The sequence below is a fragment of the Scyliorhinus torazame genome, chromosome 2, assembly GCF_047496885.1.
Source record: "Scyliorhinus torazame isolate Kashiwa2021f chromosome 2, sScyTor2.1, whole genome shotgun sequence".
NCBI classification, from domain to species: Eukaryota; Metazoa; Chordata; class Chondrichthyes; order Carcharhiniformes; family Scyliorhinidae; genus Scyliorhinus; species Scyliorhinus torazame.
In genome coordinates, this window is record NC_092708.1 from 86619384 (window position 1) to 86636441 (window position 17058).

A 17058-nucleotide genomic window follows, 5' to 3' on the forward strand; every position below is an offset into this window, starting at 1 on the left:
TCGGTGCTTTGCCCTCACTCTGTGCTTTGCCCTCACTCTGTGGTTTGCCCTCACTCTGTGCTTTTCCCTCACTCTGTGCTTTGCTCTCACTCTGTGCTTTTCTCTCACTCGGTGCTTTGCCCACAGTTGGTGCTTTTCCCTCACTCTGTGCTTTGCACTCACTCTGTACTTTTCCCTCACTCTGTGCTTTTCCCTCACTCGGTGCTTTTCCCTCACTCTGTGCTTTTCCCTCACTCTGTGCTTTGCCCACACTCGGTGCTTTTCTCTCACTCTGTGCTTTTCCCTCACTCGGTGCTTTGCCCTTACTCGGTGCTTTTCCCTCACTCGGTGCTTTTCCCTCACTCTGTGCTTTTCCCTCACTCGGTGCTTTGCCCTTACTCGGTGCTTTTCCCTCACTCGGTGCTTTTCCCTCACTCGGTGCTTTTCCCTCACTCGGTGCTTTTCCCTCACTCTGTGCTTTTCCCTCACTCGGTGCTTTGCCCTTACTCGGTGCTTTTCCCTCACTCGGTGCTTTTCCCTCACTCGGTGCTTTTCCCTCACTCGGTGCTTTTCCCTCACTCGGTGCTTTTCCCTCACTCTGTGCTTTTCCCTCACTCTGTGCTTTGCCCACACTCGGTGCTTTTCTCTCACTCTGTGCTTTTCCCTCACTCGGTGCTTTGCCCTTACTCGGTGCTTTTCCCTCACTCGGTGCTTTTCCCTCACTCTGTGCTTTTCCCTCACTCGGTGCTTTGCCCTGACTCGGTGCTTTTCCCTCACTCGGTGCTTTTCCCTCACTCGGTGCTTTTCCCTCACTCGGTGCTTTTCCCTCACTCTGTGCTTTTCCCTCACTCGGTGCTTTGCCCTTACTCGGTGCTTTTCCCTCACTCGGTGCTTTTCCCTCACTCGGTGCTTTTCCCTCACTCGGTGCTTTGCCCTCACTCGGTGCTTTTCCCTCACTCGGTGCTTTTCCCTCACTCGGTGCTTTGCCCTCACTCGGTGCTTTTCCCTCACTCGGTGCTTTGCCCTCACTCGGTGCTTTTCCCTCACTCTGTGCTTTTCCCTCTCTCTGTGCTTTTCCCTCACTCTGTGCTTTGCTGTCACTCTGTGCTTTGCTCTCACTCTGTGCTTTTCCCTCACTCTGTGCTTTTCCCTCACTCGGTGCTTTGCCCTCACTCGGTGCTTTTCCCTCACTCTGTGCTTTTCCCTCACTCTGTGCTTTTCCCTCACTCGGTGCTTTTCCCTCACTCTGTGCTTTTCCCTCACTCGGTGCTTTGCCCTCACTCGGTGCTTTTCCCTCACTCGGTGCTTTGCCCTCACTCGGTGCTTTTCCCTCACTCGGTGCTTTTCCCTCACTCGGTGCTTTTCCCTCACTCGGTGCTTTTCCCTCACTCTGTGCTTTTCCCTCACTCGGTGCTTTGCCCTCACTCGGTGCTTTTCCCTCACTCGGTGCTTTGCCCTCACTCTGTGCTTTGCCCTCACGCTGTGCTTTTCCCTCACTCGGTGCTTTGCCCTCACTCGGTGCTTTGCCCTCACTCTGTGCTTTGCCCTCACTCTGTGCTTTTCCCTCACTCGGTGCTTTGCCCTCACTCGGTGCTTTTCCCTCACTCGGTGCTTTGCCCTCACTCGGTGCTTTTCCCTCACTCGGTGCTTTTCCCTCACTCGGTGCTTTGCCCTCACTCGGTGCTTTGCCCTCACTCGGTGCTTTTCCCTCACTCGGTGCTTTTCCCTCACTCGGTGCTTTTCCTTCACTCGGTGATTTGTCCTCACTCGGTGCTTTTCCCTCACTCGGTGCTTTGCCCTCACTCTGTGCTTTGCCCTCACTCGGTGCTTTTCCCTCACTCTGTGCTTTTCCCTCACTCGGTGCTTTGCCCTCACTCGGTGCTTTTCCCTCACTCGGTGCTTTGCCCTCACTCGGTGCTTTTCCCTCACTCGGTGCTTTGCCCTCACTCGGTGCTTTTCCCTCACTCGGTGCTTTTCCCTCACTCGGTGCTTTTCCCTCACTCGGTGCTTTTCCCTCACTCTGTGCTTTTCCCTCACTCGGTGCTTTGCCCTCACTCGGTGCTTTTCCCTCACTCGGTGCTTTGCCCTCACTCTGTGCTTTGCCCTCACTCGGTGCTTTTCCCTCACTCGGTGCTTTGCCCTCACTCGGTGCTTTGCCCTCACTCGGTGCTTTTCCCTCACTCGGTGCTTTTCCCTCACTCTGTGCTTTGCCCTCACTCGGTGCTTTTCCCTCACTCGGTGCTTTGCCCTCACTCTGTGCTTTGCCCTCACTCGGTGCTTTTCCATCACTCTGTGCTTTTCCCTCTCTCGGTGCTTTGCCCTCACTCTGTGCTTTGCCCTCACTCTGTGCTTTGCCCTCACTCGGTGCTTTGCCCTCACTCGGTGCTTTGCCCTCACTCTGTGCTTTTCTCTCACTCGGTGCTTTGCCCTCACTCGGTGCTTTTCCCTCACTCTGTGCTTTGCCCTAACTCTGTGCGTTGCCCTCACTCGGTGCTTTGCCCTCACTCGGTGCTTTGCCCTCACTCGGTGCTTTGCTCTCACTCGGTGCTTTGCTCTCACTCGGTGCTTTTCCCTCACTCGGTGCTTTTCCCTCACTCTGTGCTGTTCCCTCTCTCTGTGCTTTTCCCTCACTCGGTGCTTTGCTCTCACTCGATGCTTTTTCCTCACTCGGTGCTTTTCCCTCACTCTGTGCTTTTCCCTCTCTCTGTGCTTTTCCCTCACTCGGTGCTTTGCTCTCACTCGGTGCTTTGCCCACACTCTGTGCTTTGCCCTCACTCGGTGCTTTGCCCTCACTCGGTGCTTTGCCCTCACTCTGTGCTTTGCCCTCACTCGGTGCTTTGCCCTCACTCGGTGCTTTTCCCTCACTCGGTGCTTTTCCCTCACTCGGTGCTTTTCCCTCACTCTGTGCTTTTCCCTCACTCGGTGCTTTGCCCTCACTCGGTGCTTTTCCCTCACTCTGTGCTTTTCCCTCTCTCTGTGCTTTTCCCTCACTCGGTGCTTTGCCCTCACACTGTGCTTTGCTCTCACTCTGTGCTTTTCCCTCACTCTGTGCTTTTCCCTCACTCGGTGCTTTGCCCTTACTCGGTGCTTTGCCCTCACTCGGTGCTTTTCCCTCACTCGGTGCTTTGCTCTCACTCTGTGCTTTTCCCTCACTCGGTGCTTTTCCCCCACTCTGTGCTTTTCCCCCACTCTGTGCTTTTCCCTCACTCGGTGCTTTGCCCTCACTCGGTGCTTTTCCCTCACTCGGTGCTTTTCCCTCACTCGGTGCTTTTTCCTCACTCTGTGCTTTTCCCTCACTCGGTGCTTTGCCCTCACTCGGTGCTTTTCCATCACTCTGTGCTTTTCCCTCTCTCTGTGCTTTTCCCTCACTCTGTGCTTTCCTCTCACTCTGTGCTTTTCCCTCACTCTGTGCTTTTCCCTCACTCGGTGCTTTGCTCTCACTCTGTGCTTTTCCCTCACTCGGTGCTTTGCCCTCACTCGGTGCTTTGCCCTCACTCGGTGCTTTGCCCTCACTCGGTGCTCTGCTCTGACTCGGTGCTTTTCCCTCACTCTGTGCTTTTCCCTCACTCTGTGCTTTTCCCTCACTCGGTGCTTTGCTCTCACTCTGTGCTTTTCCCTCACTCGGTGCTTTGCCCTCACTCGGTGCTTTGCCCTCACTCGGTGCTTTGCCCTCACTCGGTGCTTTGCCCTCACTCGGTGCTTTTCCCTCACTCGGTGCTTTTCCCTCACTCGGTGCTTTGCCCTCACTCTGTTCTTTGCCCACACTCGGTGCTTTTCTCTCACTCTGTGCTTTTCCCTCACTCGGTGCTTTGCCCTTACTCGGTGCTTTTCCCTCACTCGGTGCTTTTCCCTCACTCTGTGCTTTTCCCTCACTCGGTGCTTTGCCCTTACTCGGTGCTTTTCCCTCACTCGGTGCTTTTCCCTCACTCTGTGCTTTTCCCTCACTCGGTGCTTTGCCCTCACTCGGTGCTTTTCCCTCACTCGGTGCTTTTCCCTCACTCGGTGCTTTTCCCTCACTCGGTGCTTTGCCCTCACTCGGTGCTTTTCCCTCACTCTGTGCTTTTCCCTCTCTCTGTGCTTTTCCCTCACTCTGTGCTTTGCTGTCACTCTGTGCTTTGCTCTCACTCTGTGCTTTTCCCTCACTCTGTGCTTTTCCCTCACTCGGTGCTTTGCCCTTACTCGGTGCTTTTCCCTCACTCGGTGCTTTTCCCTCACTCTGTGCTTTTCCCTCACTCGGTGCTTTGCCCTCACTCGATGCTTTTCCCTCACTCGGTGCTTTTCCCTCACTCGGTGCTTTTCCCTCACTCGGTGCTTTGCCCTCACTCGGTGCTTTTCCATCACTCTGTGCTTTTCCCTCTCTCTGTGCTTTTCCCTCACTCTGTGCTTTGCTCTCACTCTGTGCTTTTCCCTCACTCTGTGCTTTTCCCTCAACCGGTGCTTTGCTCTCACTCTGTGCTTTTGCCTGACTCTGTGCTTTGCCCTCACTCGGTGCTTTGCCCTCACTCGGTGCTTTGCCCTCACTCTGTGCTTTTCTCTCATTCGGTGCTTTGCCCTCACTCGGTGCTTTTCCCTCACTCTGTGCTTTGCCCTCACTCTGTGCGTTGCCCTCACTCGGTGCTTTGCCCTCACTCGGTGCTTTGCCCTCACTCGGTGCTTTGCTCTCACTCGGTGCTTTGCTCTCACTCGGTGCTTTTCCCTCACTCGGTGCTTTTCCCTCACTCTGTGCTTTTCCCTCTCTCTGTGCTTTTCCCTCACTCGGTGCTTTGCTCTCACTCGATGCTTTTCCCTCACTCTGTGCTTTTCCCTCACTCGGTGCTTTGCTCTCACTCGGTGCTTTGCCCACACTCTGTGCTTTGCCCTCACTCGGTGCTTTGCCCTCACTCGGTGCTTTGCCCTCACTCTGTGCTTTGCCCTCACTCGGTGCTTTGCCCTCACTCGGTGCTTTTCCCTCACTCGGTGCTTTTCCCTCACTCGGTGCTTTTCCCTCACTCTGTGCTTTTCCCTCACTCGGTGCTTTGCCCTCACTCGGTGCTTTTCCCTCACTCTGTGCTTTTCCCTCTCTCTGTGCTTTTCCCTCACTCGGTGCTTTGCCCTCACACTGTGCTTTGCCCTCACCCTGTGCTTTGCTCTCATTCTGTGCTTTTCCCTCACTCTGTGCTTTTCCCTCACTCGGTGCTTTGCCCTTACTCGGTGCTTTTCCCTCACTCGGTGCTTTTCCCCCACTCTGTGCTTTTCCCCCACTCTGTGCTTTTCCCTCACTCGGTGCTTTGCCCTCACTCGGTGCTTTTCCCTCACTCGGTGCTTTTCCCTCACTCGTTGCTTTTTCCTCACTCTGTGCTTTTCCCTCACTCGGTGCTTTGCCCTCACTCGGTGCTTTTCCATCACTCTGTGCTTTTCCCTCTCTCTGTGCTTTTCCCTCACTCTGTGCTTTCCTCTCACTCTGTGCTTTTCCCTCACTCTGTGCTTTTCCCTCACTCGGTGCTTTACTCTCACTCTGTGCTTTTCCCTCACTCGGTGCTTTGCCCTCACTCGGTGCTTTGCCCTCACTCGGTGCTTTGCCCTTACTCGGTGCTTTTCCCTCACTCGGTGCTTTGCCCTCACTCGGTGCTTTTCCCTCACTCGGTGCTTTGCCCTCACTCGGTGCTTTTCCCTCAATCGGTGCTTTTCCCTCACTCGGTGCTTTTCCCTCACTCGGTGCTTTGCCCTCACTCGGTGCTTTTCCCTCACTCTGTGCTTTTCCCTCTCTCTGTGCTTTTCCCTCACTCTGTGCTTTTCCCTCACTCTGTGCTTTTCCCTCACTCGGTGCTTTGCTCTCACTCGGTGCTTTTCCCTCACTCGGTGCTTTTCCCTCACTCTGTGCTTTTCCCTCACTCGGTGCTTTGCTCTCACTCAGTGCTTTGCCCACACTCTGTGCTTTGCCCTCACTCGGTGCTTTGCCCTCACTCGGTGCTTTTCCCTCACTCTGTGCTTTTCCCTCACTCGGTGCTTTGCCCTCTCTCCGTGCTTTTCCCTCACTCTGTGCGTTGCACTCACTCGGTGCTTTTCCCTCACTCGGTGCTTTTCCCTCACTCGGTGCTTTTCCCTCACTCGGTGCTTTTCCCTCACTCTGTGCTTTTCCCTCACTCGGTGCTTTGCCCTTACTCGGTGCTTTTCCCTCACTCGGTGCTTTTCCCTCACTCGGTGCTTTTCCCTCACTCGGTGCTTTTCCCTCACTCTGTGCTTTTCCCTCACTCGGTGCTTTGCCCTTACTCGGTGCTTTTCCCTCACTCGGTGCTTTTCCCTCACTCGGTGCTTTTCCCTCACTCGGTGCTTTTCCCTCACTCGGTGCTTTTCCCTCACTCTGTGCTTTTCCCTCACTCTGTGCTTTGCCCACACTCGGTGCTTTTCTCTCACTCTGTGCTTTTCCCTCACTCGGTGCTTTGCCCTTACTCGGTGCTTTTCCCTCACTCGGTGCTTTTCCCTCACTCTGTGCTTTTCCCTCACTCGGTGCTTTGCCCTGACTCGGTGCTTTTCCCTCACTCGGTGCTTTTCCCTCACTCGGTGCTTTTCCCTCACTCGGTGCTTTTCCCTCACTCTGTGCTTTTCCCTCACTCGGTGCTTTGCCCTTACTCGGTGCTTTTCCCTCACTCGGTGCTTTTCCCTCACTCGGTGCTTTTCCCTCACTCGGTGCTTTGCCCTCACTCGGTGCTTTTCCCTCACTCGGTGCTTTTCCCTCACTCGGTGCTTTGCCCTCACTCGGTGCTTTTCCCTCACTCGGTGCTTTGCCCTCACTCGGTGCTTTTCCCTCACTCTGTGCTTTTCCCTCTCTCTGTGCTTTTCCCTCACTCTGTGCTTTGCTGTCACTCTGTGCTTTGCTCTCACTCTGTGCTTTTCCCTCACTCTGTGCTTTTCCCTCACTCGGTGCTTTGCCCTCACTCGGTGCTTTTCCCTCACTCTGTGCTTTTCCCTCACTCTGTGCTTTTCCCTCACTCGGTGCTTTTCCCTCACTCTGTGCTTTTCCCTCACTCGGTGCTTTGCCCTCACTCGGTGCTTTTCCCTCACTCGGTGCTTTGCCCTCACTCGGTGCTTTTCCCTCACTCGGTGCTTTTCCCTCACTCGGTGCTTTTCCCTCACTCGGTGCTTTTCCCTCACTCTGTGCTTTTCCCTCACTCGGTGCTTTGCCCTCACTCGGTGCTTTTCCCTCACTCGGTGCTTTGCCCTCACTCTGTGCTTTGCCCTCACGCTGTGCTTTTCCCTCACTCGGTGCTTTGCCCTCACTCGGTGCTTTGCCCTCACTCTGTGCTTTGCCCTCACTCTGTGCTTTTCCCTCACTCGGTGCTTTGCCCTCACTCGGTGCTTTTCCCTCACTCGGTGCTTTGCCCTCACTCGGTGCTTTTCCCTCACTCGGTGCTTTTCCCTCACTCGGTGCTTTGCCCTCACTCGGTGCTTTGCCCTCACTCGGTGCTTTTCCCTCACTCGGTGCTTTTCCCTCACTCGGTGCTTTTCCTTCACTCGGTGATTTGTCCTCACTCGGTGCTTTTCCCTCACTCGGTGCTTTGCCCTCACTCTGTGCTTTGCCCTCACTCGGTGCTTTTCCCTCACTCTGTGCTTTTCCCTCACTCGGTGCTTTGCCCTCACTCGGTGCTTTTCCCTCACTCGGTGCTTTGCCCTCACTCGGTGCTTTTCCCTCACTCGGTGCTTTGCCCTCACTCGGTGCTTTTCCCTCACTCGGTGCTTTTCCCTCACTCGGTGCTTTTCCCTCACTCGGTGCTTTTCCCTCACTCTGTGCTTTTCCCTCACTCGGTGCTTTGCCCTCACTCGGTGCTTTTCCCTCACTCGGTGCTTTGCCCTCACTCTGTGCTTTGCCCTCACTCGGTGCTTTTCCCTCACTCGGTGCTTTGCCCTCACTCGGTGCTTTGCCCTCACTCGGTGCTTTTCCCTCACTCGGTGCTTTTCCCTCACTCTGTGCTTTGCCCTCACTCGGTGCTTTTCCCTCACTCGGTGCTTTGCCCTCACTCTGTGCTTTGCCCTCACTCGGTGCTTTTCCATCACTCTGTGCTTTTCCCTCTCTCGGTGCTTTGCCCTCACTCTGTGCTTTGCCCTCACTCTGTGCTTTGCCCTCACTCGGTGCTTTGCCCTCACTCGGTGCTTTGCCCTCACTCTGTGCTTTTCTCTCACTCGGTGCTTTGCCCTCACTCGGTGCTTTTCCCTCACTCTGTGCTTTGCCCTAACTCTGTGCGTTGCCCTCACTCGGTGCTTTGCCCTCACTCGGTGCTTTGCCCTCACTCGGTGCTTTGCTCTCACTCGGTGCTTTGCTCTCACTCGGTGCTTTTCCCTCACTCGGTGCTTTTCCCTCACTCTGTGCTGTTCCCTCTCTCTGTGCTTTTCCCTCACTCGGTGCTTTGCTCTCACTCGATGCTTTTCCCTCACTCGGTGCTTTTCCCTCACTCTGTGCTTTTCCCTCTCTCTGTGCTTTTCCCTCACTCGGTGCTTTGCTCTCACTCGGTGCTTTGCCCACACTCTGTGCTTTGCCCTCACTCGGTGCTTTGCCCTCACTCGGTGCTTTGCCCTCACTCTGTGCTTTGCCCTCACTCGGTGCTTTGCCCTCACTCGGTGCTTTTCCCTCACTCGGTGCTTTTCCCTCACTCGGTGCTTTTCCCTCACTCTGTGCTTTTCCCTCACTCGGTGCTTTGCCCTCACTCGGTGCTTTTCCCTCACTCTGTGCTTTTCCCTCTCTCTGTGCTTTTCCCTCACTCGGTGCTTTGCCCTCACACTGTGCTTTGCTCTCACTCTGTGCTTTTCCCTCACTCTGTGCTTTTCCCTCACTCGGTGCTTTGCCCTTACTCGGTGCTTTGCCCTCACTCGGTGCTTTTCCCTCACTCGGTGCTTTGCTCTCACTCTGTGCTTTTCCCTCACTCGGTGCTTTTCCCCCACTCTGTGCTTTTCCCCCACTCTGTGCTTTTCCCTCACTCGGTGCTTTGCCCTCACTCGGTGCTTTTCCCTCACTCGGTGCTTTTCCCTCACTCGGTGCTTTTTCCTCACTCTGTGCTTTTCCCTCACTCGGTGCTTTGCCCTCACTCGGTGCTTTTCCATCACTCTGTGCTTTTCCCTCTCTCTGTGCTTTTCCCTCACTCTGTGCTTTCCTCTCACTCTGTGCTTTTCCCTCACTCTGTGCTTTTCCCTCACTCGGTGCTTTGCTCTCACTCTGTGCTTTTCCCTCACTCGGTGCTTTGCCCTCACTCGGTGCTTTGCCCTCACTCGGTGCTTTGCCCTCACTCGGTGCTCTGCTCTGACTCGGTGCTTTTCCCTCACTCTGTGCTTTTCCCTCACTCTGTGCTTTTCCCTCACTCGGTGCTTTGCTCTCACTCTGTGCTTTTCCCTCACTCGGTGCTTTGCCCTCACTCGGTGCTTTGCCCTCACTCGGTGCTTTGCCCTCACTCGGTGCTTTGCCCTCACTCGGTGCTTTTCCCTCACTCGGTGCTTTTCCCTCACTCGGTGCTTTGCCCTCACTCTGTTCTTTGCCCACACTCGGTGCTTTTCTCTCACTCTGTGCTTTTCCCTCACTCGGTGCTTTGCCCTTACTCGGTGCTTTTCCCTCACTCGGTGCTTTTCCCTCACTCTGTGCTTTTCCCTCACTCGGTGCTTTGCCCTTACTCGGTGCTTTTCCCTCACTCGGTGCTTTTCCCTCACTCTGTGCTTTTCCCTCACTCGGTGCTTTGCCCTCACTCGGTGCTTTTCCCTCACTCGGTGCTTTTCCCTCACTCGGTGCTTTTCCCTCACTCGGTGCTTTGCCCTCACTCGGTGCTTTTCCCTCACTCTGTGCTTTTCCCTCTCTCTGTGCTTTTCCCTCACTCTGTGCTTTGCTGTCACTCTGTGCTTTGCTCTCACTCTGTGCTTTTCCCTCACTCTGTGCTTTTCCCTCACTCGGTGCTTTGCCCTTACTCGGTGCTTTTCCCTCACTCGGTGCTTTTCCCTCACTCTGTGCTTTTCCCTCACTCGGTGCTTTGCCCTCACTCGATGCTTTTCCCTCACTCGGTGCTTTTCCCTCACTCGGTGCTTTTCCCTCACTCGGTGCTTTGCCCTCACTCGGTGCTTTTCCATCACTCTGTGCTTTTCCCTCTCTCTGTGCTTTTCCCTCACTCTGTGCTTTGCTCTCACTCTGTGCTTTTCCCTCACTCTGTGCTTTTCCCTCAACCGGTGCTTTGCTCTCACTCTGTGCTTTTGCCTGACTCTGTGCTTTGCCCTCACTCGGTGCTTTGCCCTCACTCGGTGCTTTGCCCTCACTCTGTGCTTTTCTCTCATTCGGTGCTTTGCCCTCACTCGGTGCTTTTCCCTCACTCTGTGCTTTGCCCTCACTCTGTGCGTTGCCCTCACTCGGTGCTTTGCCCTCACTCGGTGCTTTGCCCTCACTCGGTGCTTTGCTCTCACTCGGTGCTTTGCTCTCACTCGGTGCTTTTCCCTCACTCGGTGCTTTTCCCTCACTCTGTGCTTTTCCCTCTCTCTGTGCTTTTCCCTCACTCGGTGCTTTGCTCTCACTCGATGCTTTTCCCTCACTCTGTGCTTTTCCCTCACTCGGTGCTTTGCTCTCACTCGGTGCTTTGCCCACACTCTGTGCTTTGCCCTCACTCGGTGCTTTGCCCTCACTCGGTGCTTTGCCCTCACTCTGTGCTTTGCCCTCACTCGGTGCTTTGCCCTCACTCGGTGCTTTTCCCTCACTCGGTGCTTTTCCCTCACTCGGTGCTTTTCCCTCACTCTGTGCTTTTCCCTCACTCGGTGCTTTGCCCTCACTCGGTGCTTTTCCCTCACTCTGTGCTTTTCCCTCTCTCTGTGCTTTTCCCTCACTCGGTGCTTTGCCCTCACACTGTGCTTTGCCCTCACCCTGTGCTTTGCTCTCATTCTGTGCTTTTCCCTCACTCTGTGCTTTTCCCTCACTCGGTGCTTTGCCCTTACTCGGTGCTTTTCCCTCACTCGGTGCTTTTCCCCCACTCTGTGCTTTTCCCCCACTCTGTGCTTTTCCCTCACTCGGTGCTTTGCCCTCACTCGGTGCTTTTCCCTCACTCGGTGCTTTTCCCTCACTCGTTGCTTTTTCCTCACTCTGTGCTTTTCCCTCACTCGGTGCTTTGCCCTCACTCGGTGCTTTTCCATCACTCTGTGCTTTTCCCTCTCTCTGTGCTTTTCCCTCACTCTGTGCTTTCCTCTCACTCTGTGCTTTTCCCTCACTCTGTGCTTTTCCCTCACTCGGTGCTTTACTCTCACTCTGTGCTTTTCCCTCACTCGGTGCTTTGCCCTCACTCGGTGCTTTGCCCTCACTCGGTGCTTTGCCCTTACTCGGTGCTTTTCCCTCACTCGGTGCTTTGCCCTCACTCGGTGCTTTTCCCTCACTCGGTGCTTTGCCCTCACTCGGTGCTTTTCCCTCAATCGGTGCTTTTCCCTCACTCGGTGCTTTTCCCTCACTCGGTGCTTTGCCCTCACTCGGTGCTTTTCCCTCACTCTGTGCTTTTCCCTCTCTCTGTGCTTTTCCCTCACTCTGTGCTTTTCCCTCACTCTGTGCTTTTCCCTCACTCGGTGCTTTGCTCTCACTCGGTGCTTTTCCCTCACTCGGTGCTTTTCCCTCACTCTGTGCTTTTCCCTCACTCGGTGCTTTGCTCTCACTCAGTGCTTTGCCCACACTCTGTGCTTTGCCCTCACTCGGTGCTTTGCCCTCACTCGGTGCTTTTCCCTCACTCTGTGCTTTTCCCTCACTCGGTGCTTTGCCCTCTCTCCGTGCTTTTCCCTCACTCTGTGCGTTGCACTCACTCGGTGCTTTTCCCTCACTCGGTGCTTTTCCCTCACTCGGTGCTTTTCCCTCACTCGGTGCTTTTCCCTCACTCTGTGCTTTTCCCTCACTCGGTGCTTCTTCCCTCACTCGGTGTTTTTCCCTCACTCGGTGCTTTGCTCTCACTCGGTGCTTTGCTCTCACTCGGTGCTTTTCCCTCACTCTGTGCTTTTCCCTCACTCTGTGCTTTTCCCTCACTCTGTGCTTTTCCCTCACTCGGTGCTTTGCTCTCACTCGGTGCTTTTCCCTCACTCGGTGCTTTTCCCTCACTCTGTGCTTTTCCCTCACTCGGTGCTTTGCTCTCACTCGGTGCTTTGCCCACACTCTGTGCTTTGTCCTCACTCTGTGCTTTTCCCTCACTCGGTGCTTTGCCCTCTCTCCGTGCTTTTCCCTCACTCTGTGCGTTGCACTCACTCGGTGCTTTTCCCTCACTCGGTGCTTTTCACTCACTCGGTGCTTTTCCCTCACTCGGTGCTTTTCCCTCACTCTGTGCTTTTCCCTCACTCGGTGCTTCTTCCCTCACTCTGTGCTTTGCTCTCACTCTGTGTTTTGTCCTCACTCGGTGCTTTTCCCTCACTCGGTGCTTTTCCCTCACTCGGTGCTTTTCCCTCACTCGGTGCTTTGCCCTCACTCGGTATTTTTCCCTCACTCGGTGCTTTGCCCTCACTCGGTATTTTTCCCTCACTCGGTGTTTTTCCCTCACTCGGTGCTTTTCCCTCACTCTGTGCTTTGCTCTCACTCTGTGTTTTGTCCTCACTCGGTGCTTTTCCCTCACTCGGTGCTTTTCCCTCACTCGGTGCTTTTCCCTCACTCGGTGCTTTGCCCTCACTCGGTATTTTTCCCTCACTCGGTGCTTTGCCCTCACTCGGTATTTTTCCGTCACTCGGTGTTTTTCCCTGACTCGGTGCTTTGCTCTCACTCTGTGCTTTTCCCTCACTCGGTGCTTTTCCCTCACTCGGTGCTTTGCCCTCACTCGGTGTTTTTCCCTCACTCGGTGTCTTTCCCTCACTCGGTGCTTTGCTCTCACTCTGTGCTTTTCCCTCACTCGGTGTTTTTCCCTCACTCGGTGCTTTGCTCTCACTCTGTGCTTTTCCCTCACTCGGTGTTTTTCCCTCACTCGGTGCTTTGCTCTCACGCTGTGCTTTTCCCTCACTCGGTGCTTTTCCCTCACTCGGTGCTTTGCCCTCACTCTGTGCTTTGCCCTCACTCGGTATTTTTCCGTCACTCGGTGTTTTTCCCTCACTCGGTGCTTTGCTCTCACTCTGTGCTTTTCCCTCACTCGGTGCTTTTCCCTCACTCGGTGCTTTGCCCTCACTCGGTGTTTTTCCCTCACTCGGTGTCTTTCCCTCACTCGGTGCTTTGCTCTCACTCTGTGCTTTGATCTCACTCGGTGCTTTTCCCTCACTCGGTGCTTTTCCCTCACTCGGTGCTTTGCCCTCACTCTGTGCTTTGCCCTCACTCTGTGGTTTGCCCTCACTCTGTGCTTTTCCCTCACTCTGTGCTTTGCTCTCACTCTGTGCTTTTCTCTCACTCGGTGCTTTGCCCACAGTTGGTGCTTTTCCCTCACTCTGTGCTTTTCCCTCACTCGGTGCTTTTCCCTCACTCTGTGCTTTTCCCTCACTCTGTGCTTTGCCCACACTCGGTGCTTTTCTCTCACTCTGTGCTTTTCCCTCACTCGGTGCTTTGCCCTCACTCGGTGCGTTGCCCTCACTCTGTGCTTTTCCCTCACTCGGTGCTTTTCCCTCACTCGGTGCTTTTCCCTCACTCTGTGCTTTTCCCTCACTCGGTGCTTTGCCCTCACTCTGTGCTTTTCCCTCACTCGGTGCTTTTCCCTCACTCGGTGCTTTTCCCTCACTCGGTGCTTTGCCCTCACTCGGTGCTTTTCCCTCACTCGGTGCTTTTCCCTCACTCGGTGCTTTGCCCTCACTCGGTGCTTTTCCCTCACTCGGTGCTTTGCCCTCACTCGGTGCTTTTCCCTCACTCTGTGCTTTTCCCTCTCTCTGTGCTTTTTCCTCACTCTGTGCTTTGCTGTCACTCTGTGCTTTGCTCTCACTCTGTGCTTTTCCCTCACTCTGTGCTTTTCCCTCACTCGGTGCTTTGCCTTTACTCGGTGCTTTTCCCTCACTCGGTGCTTTTCCCTCACTCTGTGCTTTTCCCTCACTCGGTGCTTTGCCCTCACTCGGTGCTTTTCCCTCACTCGGTGCTTTGCCCTCACTCTGTGCTTTGCCCTCACTCGGTGCTTTTTCCTCACTCGGTGCTTTTCCCTCACTCGGTGCTTTTCCCTCACTCGGTGCTTTTCCTTCACTCGGTGATTTGTCCTCACTCGGTGCTTTGCCCTCACTCGGTGATTTGCCCTCACTCGGTGCTTTGCTCTCACTCGGTGCTTTGCCCACACTCTGTGCTTTGCCCTCACTCGGTGCTTTGCCCTCACTCGGTGCTTTTCCCTCACTCTGTGCTTTTCCCTCACTCGGTGCTTTGCCCTCTCTCCGTGCTTTTCCCTCACTCTGTGCGTTGCACTCACTCGGTGCTTTTCCCTCACTCGGTGCTTTTCCCTCACTCGGTGCTTTTCCCTCACTCGGTGCTTTTCCCTCACTCTGTGCTTTTCCCTCACTCGGTGCTTCTTCCCTCACTCGGTGTTTTTCCCTCACTCGGTGCTTTGCTCTCACTCGGTGCTTTGCTCTCACTCGGTGCTTTTCCCTCACTCGGTGCTTTTCCCTCACTCTGTGCTTTTCCCTCACTCGGTGTTTTTCCCTCACTCGGTGCTTCTTCCCTCACTCGGTGTTTTTCCCTCACTCGGTGCTTTGCTCTCACTCTGTGCTTTTCCCTCACTCTGTGCTTTTCCCTCACTCTGTGCTTTTCCCTCACTCGGTGCTTTGCTCTCACTCGGTGCTTTTCCCTCACTCGGTGCTTTTCCCTCACTCTGTGCTTTTCCCTCACTCGGTGCTTTGCCCTCTCTCCGTGCTTTTCCCTCACTCTGTGCGTTGCACTCACTCGGTGCTTTTCCCTCACTCGGTGCTTTTCCCTCACTCGGTGCTTTTCCCTCACTCGGTGCTTTTCCCTCACTCTGTGCTTTTCCCTCACTCGGTGCTTCTTCCCTCACTCGGTGTTTTTCCCTCACTCGGTGCTTTTCCCTCACTCTGTGCTTTGCTCTCACTCTGTGTTTTGTCCTCACTCGGTGCTTTTCCCTCACTCGGTGCTTTTCCCTCACTCGGTGCTTTTCCCTCACTCGGTGCTTTGCCCTCACTCTGTGCTTTGCCCTCACTCGGTATTTTTCCGTCACTCGGTGTTTTTCCCTGACTCGGTGCTTTGCTCTCACTCTGTGCTTTTCCCTCACTCGGTGCTTTTCCCTCACTCGGTGCTTTGCCCTCACTCGGTGTTTTTCCCTCACTCGGTGTCTTTCCCTCACTCGGTGCTTTGCTCTCACTCTGTGCTTTTCCCTCACTCGGTGTTTTTCCCTCACTCGGTGCTTTGCTCTCACTCTGTGCTTTTCCCTCACTCGGTGTTTTTCCCTCACTCGGTGCTTTGCTCTCACGCTGTGCTTTTCCCTCACTCGGTGCTTTTCCCTCACTCGGTGCTTTGCCCTCACTCTGTGCTTTGCCCTCACTCGGTATTTTTCCGTCACTCGGTGTTTTTCCCTCACTCGGTGCTTTGCTCTCACTCTGTGCTTTTCCCTGACTCGGTGCTTTTCCCTCACTCGGTGCTTTGCCCTCACTCGGTGTTTTTCCCTCACTCGGTGTCTTTCCCTCACTCGGTGCTTTGCTCTCACTCTGTGCTTTGCTCTCACTCGGTGCTTTTCCCTCACTCGGTGCTTTTCCCTCACTCGGTGCTTTGCCCTCACTCTGTGGTTTGCCCTCATTCTGTGCTTTTCCCTCACTCTGTGCTTTGCTCTCACTCTGTGCTTTTCTCTCACTCGGTGCTTTGCCCACAGTTGGTGCTTTTCCCTCACTCTGTGCTTTGCACTCACTCTGTACTTTTCCCTCACTCTGTGCTTTTCCCTCACTCGGTGCTTTTCCCTCACTCTGTGCTTTTCCCTCACTCTGTGCTTTGCCCAGACTCGGTGCTTTTCTCTCACTCTGTGCTTTTCCCTCACTCGGTGCTTTGCCCTTACTCGGTGCTTTTCCCTCACTCGGTGCTTTTCCCTCACTCGGTGCTTTTCCCTCACTCGGTGCTTTTCCCTCACTCTGTGCTTTTCCCTCACTCGGTGCTTTGCCCTCACTCTGTGCTTTTCCCTCACTCGGTGCTTTTCCCTCACTCGGTGCTTTTCCCTCACTCGGTGCTTTGCCCTCACTCGGTGCTTTTCCCTCACTCGGTGCTTTTCCCTCACTCGGTGCTTTGCCCTCACTCGGTGCTTTTCCCTCACTCGGTGCTTTTCCCTCACTCGGTGCTTTTCCCTCACTCTGTGCTTTTCCCTCTCTCTGTGCTTTTCCCTCACTCTGTGCTTTGCTGTCACTCTGTGCTTTGCTCTCACTCTGTGCTTTTCCCTCACTCTGTGCTTTTCCCTCACTCGGTGCTTTGCCTTTACTCGGTGCTTTTCCCTCACTCGGTGCTTTTCCCTCACTCTGTGCTTTTCCCTCACTCGGTGCTTTGCCCTCACTCGGTGCTTTTCCCTCACTCGGTGCTTTGCCCTCACTCTGTGCTTTGCCCTCACTCGGTGCTTTTCCCTCACTCGGTGCTTTTCCCTCACTCGGTGCTTTTCCCTCACTCGGTGCTTTTCCCTCACTCGGTGCTTTGCCCTCACTCGGTGCTTTGCTCTCACTCGGTGCTTTGCCCACACTCTGTGCTTTGCCCTCACTCGGTGCTTTGCCCTCACTCGGTGCTTTTCCCTCACTCTGTGCTTTTCCCTCACTCGGTGCTTTGCCCTCTCTCCGTGCTTTTCCCTCACTCTGTGCGTTGCACTCACTCGGTGCTTTTCCCTCACTCGGTGCTTTTCCCTCACTCGGTGCTTTTCCCTCACTCGGTGCTTTTCCCTCACTCTGTGCTTTTCCCTCACTCGGTGCTTCTTCCCTCACTCGGTGTTTTTCCCTCACTCGGTGCTTTGCTCTCACTCGGTGCTTTGCTCTCACTCGGTGCTTTTCCCTCACTCTGTGCTTTTCCCTCACTCGGTGCTTTTCCCTCACTCTGTGCTTTTCCCTCACTCGGTGTTTTTCCCTCACTCGGTGCTTCTTCCCTCACTCGGTGTTTTTCCCTCACTCGGTGCTTTGCCCTCACTCGGTGCTTTTCCCTCACTCGGTGCTTTTCCCTCACTCTGTGCTTCTTCCCTCACTCGGTGTTTTTCCCTCACTCGG